We start from the raw sequence: 7,500 nt of genomic DNA, 5'->3' as shown, positions 1-7,500 counted from the left end.
TGAGGGTGAAAAAAATCTGAAATATTTTTGGTTCATTGGGAGGTAGCAAGTTCTCAATTAACAAACCTACTAGGCACTCATAGTATGCATTACCTGCATTACCTGCATTATCTGATCGCAGGATTCAGAGATCATTTGTTCACCCGATTAACAGCAAGAGATGAGATTATTGGTAGGCCATGTGAATAATTCAGCACAAAAGCTAGGAAGGTCCTACCGAGATTTGAACTCGGATCGCAGGATTCAGAGTCCTGAGTGCTAACCATTACACCATAGAACCCTGTACATAAAAATTACTGAAGTGTTCAGATTTTCCTGTCATTTGTTCACCCGATTAACAGCAAGAGATGAGATTATTGGTAGGCCATGTGAATAATTCAGCACAAAAGCTAGGAAGGTTCTACCGAGATTTGAACTCGGATCACTGGATTCAAAGTCCAGAGTGCTAACCATTACACCATAGAACCATATTCTTAACCAAATTAGTAATTTTACAGAAAAAAATGGACAGTCGTTCCGTCACGTGTTGCAAATACTTTCAACTGACAACAATATTTGGACAGCTGTCTTCTAGTTCAACAAGGAAGAATTATTCACATGGTAGGTCCGACCAAGACTTGAACTCAGATTGTAGGATTCAGAGTCCTGAGTGATAACCTTGACAGCACAGAACCCTGTAATCAATACTCTGTGATGGGTTCAGATTTACTCTCCCAGGTTCTCCGGAAAAACAGAGAAAATATTTTCTGGCCATAAACGGTATCAACTGGGCTACCCTACCATGTAACAACTTGTAAGTCCACATATTTCCAACACGATTGATGTGATGAGGGTGAAAAAAATCTGAAATATTTTTGGTTCATTGGGAGGTAGCAAGTTCTCAATTAACAAACCTACTAAGCACTCATAGTATGCATTACCTGCATTACCTGCATTATCTGATCGCAGGATTCAGAGATGATTTGTTCACCCGATTAACAGCAAGAGATGAGATTATTGGTAGGCCATGTGAATAATTCAGCACAAAAGCTAGGAAGGTCCTACCGAGATTTGAACTCGGATCGCAGGATTCAGAGTCCTGAGTGCTAACCATTACACCATAGAACCCTGTACATAAATATTACTGAAGTGTTCAGATTTTCCTGTCATTTGTTCACCCGATTAACAGCAAGAGATGAGATTATTGGTAGGCCATGTGAATAATTCAGCACAAAAGCTAGGAAGGTCCTACCGAGATTTGAACTCGGATCACTGGATTCAAAGTCCAGAGTGCTAACCATTACACCATAGAACCATATTCTTAACCAAATTAGTAATTTTACAGAAAAAAATGGACAGTCGTTCCGTCACGTGTTGCAAATACTTTCAACTGACAACAATATTTGGACAGCTGTCTTCTAGTTCAACAAGGAAGAATTATTCACATGGTAGGTCCGACCAAGACTTGAACTCAGATAGTAGGATTCAGAGTCCTGAGTGATAACCTTGACAGCACAGAACCCTGTAATCAATACTCTGTGATGGGTTCAGATTTACTCTCCTAGGTTCTCCGGAAAAACAGAGAAAATATTTTCTGGCCATAAACGGTATCAACTGGGCTACCCTACCATGTAACAACTTGTAAGTCCACATATTTCCAACACGATTGATGTGATGAGGGTGAAAAAAATCTGAAATATTTTTGGTTCATTGGGAGGTAGCAAGTTCTCAATTAACAAACCTACTTGGCACTCATAGTATGCATTACCTGAAGGCTAGCCATTCATGTGTACCAAAGACTGCTCATCAACTCCCACCCACTTGTTTCTTTCACAAACGACAATTTTGAAGTTGACAGGAGAGGAGTATGTCACTGCAAAATCGAGGAAGGTCCTACCGAGATTTGAACTCGGATCGCAGGATTCAGAGTCCTGAGTGCTAACCATTACACCATAGAACCCTGTACATAAATATTACTGAAGTGTTCAGATTTTCCTGTCATTTGTTCACCCGATTAACAGCAAGAGATGAGATTATTGGTAGGCCATGTGAATAATTCAGCACAAAAGCTAGGAAGGTTCTACCGAAATTTGAACTCGGATCACTGGATTCAAAGTCCAGAGTGCTAACCATTACACCATAGAACCATATTCTTAACCAAATTAGTAATTTTACAGAAAAAAATGGACAGTCGTTCCTTCACGTGTTGCAAATACTTTCAACTGACAACAATATTTGGACAGCTGTCTTCTAGTTCAACAAGGAAGAATTATTCACATGGTAGGTCCGACCAAGACTTGAACTCAGATTGTAGGATTCAGAGTCCTGAGTGATAACCTTGACAGCACAGAACCCTGTAATCAATACTCTGTGATGGGTTCAGATTTACTCTCCTAGGTTCTCCGGAAAAACAGAGAAAATATTTTCTGGCCATAAACGGTATCAACTGGGCTACCCTACCATGTAACAACTTGTAAGTCCACATATTTCCAACACGATTGATGTGATGAGGGTGAAAAAAATCTGAAATATTTTCAGTTCATTGGGAGGTAGCAAGTTCTCAATTAACAAACCTACTAGGCACTCATAGTATGCATTACCTGCATTACCTGCATTATCTGATCGCAGGATTCAGAGATCATTTGTTCACCCGATTAACAGCAAGAGATGAGATTATTGGTAGGCCATGTGAATAATTCAGCACAAAAGCTAGGAAGGTCCTACCGAGATTTGAACTCGGATCGCAGGATTCAGAGTCCTGAGTGCTAACCATTACACCATAGAACCCTGTACATAAATATTACTGAAGTGTTCAGATTTTCCTGTCATTTGTTCACCCGATTAACAGCAAGAGATGAGATTATTGGTAGGCCATGTGAATAATTCAGCACAAAAGCTAGGAAGGTTCTACCGAGATTTGAACTCGGATCACTGGATTCAAAGTCCAGAGTGCTAACCATTACACCATAGAACCATATTCTTAACCAAATTAGTAATTTTACAGAAAAAAATGGACAGTCGTTCCGTCACGTGTTGCAAATACTTTCAACTGACAACAATATTTGGACAGCTGTCTTCTAGTTCAACAAGGAAGAATTATTCACATGGTAGGTCCGACCAAGACTTGAACTCAGATTGTAGGATTCAGAGTCCTGAGTGATAACCTTGACAGCACAGAACCCTGTAATCAATACTCTGTGATGGGTTCAGATTTACTCTCCTAGGTTCTCCGGAAAAACAGAGAAAATATTTTCTGGCCATAAACGGTATCAACTGGGCTACCCTACCATGTAACAACTTGTAAGTCCACATATTTCCAACACGATTGATGTGATGAGGGTGAAAAAAATCTGAAATATTTTTGGTTCATTGGGAGGTAGCAAGTTCTCAATTAACAAACCTACTAGGCACTCATAGTATGCATTACCTGCATTACCTGCATTATCTGATCGCAGGATTCAGAGATCATTTGTTCACCCGATTAACAGCAAGAGATGAGATTATTGGTAGGCCATGTGAATAATTCAGCACAAAAGCTAGGAAGGTCCTACCGAGATTTGAACTCAGATCGCAGGATTCAGAGTCCTGAGTGCTAACCATTACACCATAGAACCCTGTACATAAATATTACTGAAGTGTTCAGATTTTCCTGTCATTTGTTCACCCGATTAACAGCAAGAGATGAGATTATTGGTAGGCCATGTGAATAATTCAGCACAAAAGCTAGGAAGGTTCTACCGAGATTTGAACTCGGATCACTGGATTCAAAGTCCAGAGTGCTAACCATTACACCATAGAACCATATTCTTAACCAAATTAGTAATTTTACAGAAAAAAATGGACAGTCGTTCCGTCACGTGTTGCAAATACTTTCAACTGACAACAATATTTGGACAGCTGTCTTCTAGTTCAACAAGGAAGAATTATTCACATGGTAGGTCCGACCAAGACTTGAACTCAGATTGTAGGATTCAGAGTCCTGAGTGATAACCTTGACAGCACAGAACCCTGTAATCAATACTCTGTGATGGGTTCAGATTTACTCTCCTAGGTTCTCCGGAAAAACAGAGAAAATATTTTCTGGCCATAAACGGTATCAACTGGGCTACCCTAACATGTAACAACTTGTAAGTCCACATATTTCCAACACGATTGATGTGATGAGGGTGAAAAAAATCTGAAATATTTTTGGTTCATTGGGAGGTAGCAAGTTCTCAATTAACAAACCTACTAGGCACTCATAGTATGCATTACCTGCATTACCTGCATTATCTGATCGCAGGATTCAGAGATCATTTGTTCACCCTGATTAACAGCAAGAGATGAGATTATTGGTAGGCCATGTGAATAATGTCAGCACAAAAGCTAGGAAGGTCCTACCGAGATTTGAACTCGGATCGCAGGATTCAGAGTCCTGAGTGCTAACCATTACACCATAGAACCCTGTACATAAATATTACTGAAGTGTTCAGATTTTCCTGTCATTTGTTCACCCGATTAACAGCAAGAGATGAGATTATTGGTAGGCCATGTGAATAATTCAGCACAAAAGCTAGGAAGGTTCTACCGAGATTTGAACTCGGATCACTGGATTCAAAGTCCAGAGTGCTAACCATTACACCATAGAACCATATTCTTAACCAAATTAGTAATTTTACAGAAAAAAATGGACAGTCGTTCCGTCACGTGTTGCAAATACTTTCAACTGACAACAATATTTGGACAGCTGTCTTCTAGTTCAACAAGGAAGAATTATTCACATGGTAGGTCCGACCAAGACTTGAACTCAGATTGTAGGATTCAGAGTCCTGAGTGATAACCTTGACAGCACAGAACCCTGTAATCAATACTCTGTGATGGGTTCAGATTTACTCTCCTAGGTTCTCCGGAAAAACAGAGAAAATATTTTCTGGCCATAAACGGTATCAACTGGGCTACCCTACCATGTAACAACTTGTAAGTCCACATATTTCCAACACGATTGATGTGATGAGGGTGAAAAAAATCTGAAATATTTTTGGTTCATTGGGAGGTAGCAAGTTCTCAATTAACAAACCTACTAGGCACTCATAGTATGCATTACCTGCATTACCTGCATTATCTGATCGCAGGATTCAGAGATCATTTGTTCACCCGATTAACAGCAAGAGATGAGATTATTGGTAGGCCATGTGAATAATTCAGCACAAAAGCTAGGAAGGTCCTACCGAGATTTGAACTCGGATCGCAGGATTCAGAGTCCTGAGTGCTAACCATTACACCATAGAACCCTGTACATAAATATTACTGAAGTGTTCAGATTTTCCTGTCATTTGTTCACCCGATTAACAGCAAGAGATGAGATTATTGGTAGGCCATGTGAATAATTCAGCACAAAAGCTAGGAAGGTTCTACCGAGATTTGAACTCGGATCACTGGATTCAAAGTCCAGAGTGCTAACCATTACACCATAGAACCATATTCTTAACCAAATTAGTAATTTTACAGAAAAAAATGGACAGTCGTTCCGTCACGTGTTGCAAATACTTTCAACTGACAACAATATTTGGACAGCTGTCTTCTAGTTCAACAAGGAAGAATTATTCACATGGTAGGTCCGACCAAGACTTGAACTCAGATAGTAGGATTCAGAGTCCTGAGTGATAACCTTGACAGCACAGAACCCTGTAATCAATACTCTGTGATGGGTTCAGATTTACTCTCCTAGGTTCTCCGGAAAAACAGAGAAAATATTTTCTGGCCATAAACGGTATCAACTGGGCTACCCTACCATGTAACAACTTGTAAGTCCACATATTTCCAACACGATTGATGTGATGAGGGTGAAAAAAATCTGAAATATTTTTGGTTCATTGGGAGGTAGCAAGTTCTCAATTAACAAACCTACTAGGCACTCATAGTATGCATTACCTGAAGGCTCGCCATTCATGTGTACCAAAGACTGCTCATCAACTCCCACCCACTTGTTTCCTTCACACACGACAATTTTAAAGTTGACAGGAGAGGAGTATGTCACTGCAAAATCGAGGTAGGTCCTACCGAGATTTGAACTCGGATCGCAGGATTCAGAGTCCTGAGTGCTAACCATTACACCATAGAACCCTGTACATAAATATTACTGAAGTGTTCAGATTTTCCTGTCATTTGTTCACCCGATTAACAGCAAGAGATGAGATTATTGGTAGGCCATGTGAATAATTCAGCACAAAAGCTAGGAAGGTTCTACCGAGATTTGAACTCGGATCACTGGATTCAAAGTCCAGAGTGCTAACCATTACACCATAGAACCATATTCTTAACCAAATTAGTAATTTTACAGAAAAAAATGGACAGTCGTTCCGTCACGTGTTGCAAATACTTTCAACTGACAACAATATTTGGACAGCTGTCTTCTAGTTCAACAAGGAAGAATTATTCACATGGTAGGTCCGACCAAGACTTGAACTCAGATTGTAGGATTCAGAGTCCTGAGTGATAACCTTGACAGCACAGAACCCTGTAATCAATACTCTGTGATGGGTTCAGATTTACTCTCCTAGGTTCTCCGGAAAAACAGAGAAAATATTTTCTGGCCATAAACGGTATCAACTGGGCTACCCTACCATGTAACAACTTGTAAGTCCACATATTTCCAACACGATTGATGTGATGAGGGTGAAAAAAATCTGAAATATTTTTGGTTCATTGGGAGGTAGCAAGTTCTCAATTAACAAACCTACTAGGCACTCATAGTATGCATTACCTGCATTACCTGCATTATCTGATCGCAGGATTCAGAGATGATTTGTTCACCCGATTAACAGCAAGAGATGAGATTATTGGTAGGCCATGTGAATAATTCAGCACAAAAGCTAGGAAGGTCCTACCGAGATTTGAACTCAGATCGCAGGATTCAGAGTCCTGAGTGCTAACCATTACACCATAGAACCCTGTACATAAATATTGCTGAAGTGTTCAGATTTTCCTGTCATTTGTTCACCCGATTAACAGCAAGAGATGAGATTATTGGTAGGCCATGTGAATAATTCAGCACAAAAGCTAGGAAGGTCCTACCGAGATTTGAACTCGGATCACTGGATTCAAAGTCCAGAGTGCTAACCATTACACCATAGAACCATATTCTTAAGCAAATTAGTAATTTTACAGAAAAAAATGGACAGTCGTTCCGTCACGTGTTGCAAATACTTTCAACTGACAACAATATTTGGACAGCTGTCTTCTAGTTCAACAAGGAAGAATTATTCACATGGTAGGTCCGACCAAGACTTGAACTCAGATTGTAGGATTCAGAGTCCTGAGTGATAACCTTGACAGCACAGAACCCTGTAATCAATACTCTGTGATGGGTTCAGATTTACTCTCCTAGGTTCTCCGGAAAAACAGAGAAAATATTTTCTGGCCATAAACGGTATCAACTGGGCTACCCTACCATGTAACAACTTGTAAGTCCACATATTTCCAACACGATTGATGTGATGAGGGTGAAAAAAATCTGAAATATTTTTGGTTCATTGGGAGGTA

The 7,500-nt window shown here is 39.9% G+C and overlaps 18 non-coding genes across 18 annotated transcripts; all 18 read right to left on the bottom strand.

Annotated features, from left to right (window-relative positions):
• Positions 1-208: 208 nt before the first annotated feature.
• trnaq-cug (transfer RNA glutamine (anticodon CUG)) lies at positions 209-280 on the bottom strand. The gene has a single exon. It is a non-coding gene; the product is annotated as a tRNA-Gln (tRNA).
• A 115-nt stretch (positions 281-395) lies between these two features.
• trnaq-uug (transfer RNA glutamine (anticodon UUG)) lies at positions 396-467 on the bottom strand. Its single transcript has one exon. It is a non-coding gene; the product is annotated as a tRNA-Gln (tRNA).
• A 568-nt stretch (positions 468-1,035) lies between these two features.
• Positions 1,036-1,107, bottom strand: trnaq-cug (transfer RNA glutamine (anticodon CUG)). The gene has a single exon. It is a non-coding gene; the product is annotated as a tRNA-Gln (tRNA).
• A 115-nt stretch (positions 1,108-1,222) lies between these two features.
• trnaq-uug (transfer RNA glutamine (anticodon UUG)) lies at positions 1,223-1,294 on the bottom strand. The gene has a single exon. It is a non-coding gene; the product is annotated as a tRNA-Gln (tRNA).
• A 573-nt stretch (positions 1,295-1,867) lies between these two features.
• Positions 1,868-1,939, bottom strand: trnaq-cug (transfer RNA glutamine (anticodon CUG)). The gene has a single exon. It is a non-coding gene; the product is annotated as a tRNA-Gln (tRNA).
• Positions 1,940-2,054: 115 nt separating this feature from the next.
• Positions 2,055-2,126, bottom strand: trnaq-uug (transfer RNA glutamine (anticodon UUG)). The gene has a single exon. It is a non-coding gene; the product is annotated as a tRNA-Gln (tRNA).
• Positions 2,127-2,694: 568 nt separating this feature from the next.
• trnaq-cug (transfer RNA glutamine (anticodon CUG)) lies at positions 2,695-2,766 on the bottom strand. The gene has a single exon. It is a non-coding gene; the product is annotated as a tRNA-Gln (tRNA).
• Positions 2,767-2,881: 115 nt separating this feature from the next.
• On the bottom strand, positions 2,882-2,953 carry trnaq-uug (transfer RNA glutamine (anticodon UUG)). The gene has a single exon. It is a non-coding gene; the product is annotated as a tRNA-Gln (tRNA).
• A 568-nt stretch (positions 2,954-3,521) lies between these two features.
• On the bottom strand, positions 3,522-3,593 carry trnaq-cug (transfer RNA glutamine (anticodon CUG)). The gene has a single exon. It is a non-coding gene; the product is annotated as a tRNA-Gln (tRNA).
• A 115-nt stretch (positions 3,594-3,708) lies between these two features.
• trnaq-uug (transfer RNA glutamine (anticodon UUG)) lies at positions 3,709-3,780 on the bottom strand. Its single transcript has one exon. It is a non-coding gene; the product is annotated as a tRNA-Gln (tRNA).
• Positions 3,781-4,350: 570 nt separating this feature from the next.
• On the bottom strand, positions 4,351-4,422 carry trnaq-cug (transfer RNA glutamine (anticodon CUG)). Its single transcript has one exon. It is a non-coding gene; the product is annotated as a tRNA-Gln (tRNA).
• A 115-nt stretch (positions 4,423-4,537) lies between these two features.
• Positions 4,538-4,609, bottom strand: trnaq-uug (transfer RNA glutamine (anticodon UUG)). The gene has a single exon. It is a non-coding gene; the product is annotated as a tRNA-Gln (tRNA).
• Positions 4,610-5,177: 568 nt separating this feature from the next.
• On the bottom strand, positions 5,178-5,249 carry trnaq-cug (transfer RNA glutamine (anticodon CUG)). The gene has a single exon. It is a non-coding gene; the product is annotated as a tRNA-Gln (tRNA).
• A 115-nt stretch (positions 5,250-5,364) lies between these two features.
• Positions 5,365-5,436, bottom strand: trnaq-uug (transfer RNA glutamine (anticodon UUG)). The gene has a single exon. It is a non-coding gene; the product is annotated as a tRNA-Gln (tRNA).
• A 573-nt stretch (positions 5,437-6,009) lies between these two features.
• trnaq-cug (transfer RNA glutamine (anticodon CUG)) lies at positions 6,010-6,081 on the bottom strand. The gene has a single exon. It is a non-coding gene; the product is annotated as a tRNA-Gln (tRNA).
• Positions 6,082-6,196: 115 nt separating this feature from the next.
• On the bottom strand, positions 6,197-6,268 carry trnaq-uug (transfer RNA glutamine (anticodon UUG)). The gene has a single exon. It is a non-coding gene; the product is annotated as a tRNA-Gln (tRNA).
• A 568-nt stretch (positions 6,269-6,836) lies between these two features.
• trnaq-cug (transfer RNA glutamine (anticodon CUG)) lies at positions 6,837-6,908 on the bottom strand. Its single transcript has one exon. It is a non-coding gene; the product is annotated as a tRNA-Gln (tRNA).
• A 115-nt stretch (positions 6,909-7,023) lies between these two features.
• Positions 7,024-7,095, bottom strand: trnaq-uug (transfer RNA glutamine (anticodon UUG)). The gene has a single exon. It is a non-coding gene; the product is annotated as a tRNA-Gln (tRNA).
• Between the last annotated feature and the right edge of the window lie 405 nt (positions 7,096-7,500).

Source organism: Salvelinus alpinus, chromosome 6, assembly GCF_045679555.1.
Source record: "Salvelinus alpinus chromosome 6, SLU_Salpinus.1, whole genome shotgun sequence".
NCBI classification, from domain to species: domain Eukaryota; kingdom Metazoa; phylum Chordata; class Actinopteri; order Salmoniformes; family Salmonidae; genus Salvelinus; species Salvelinus alpinus.
The sequence above is the reverse complement of the archived record's forward strand: the minus strand, read 5'-3'. Positions and strand labels throughout refer to the sequence as shown.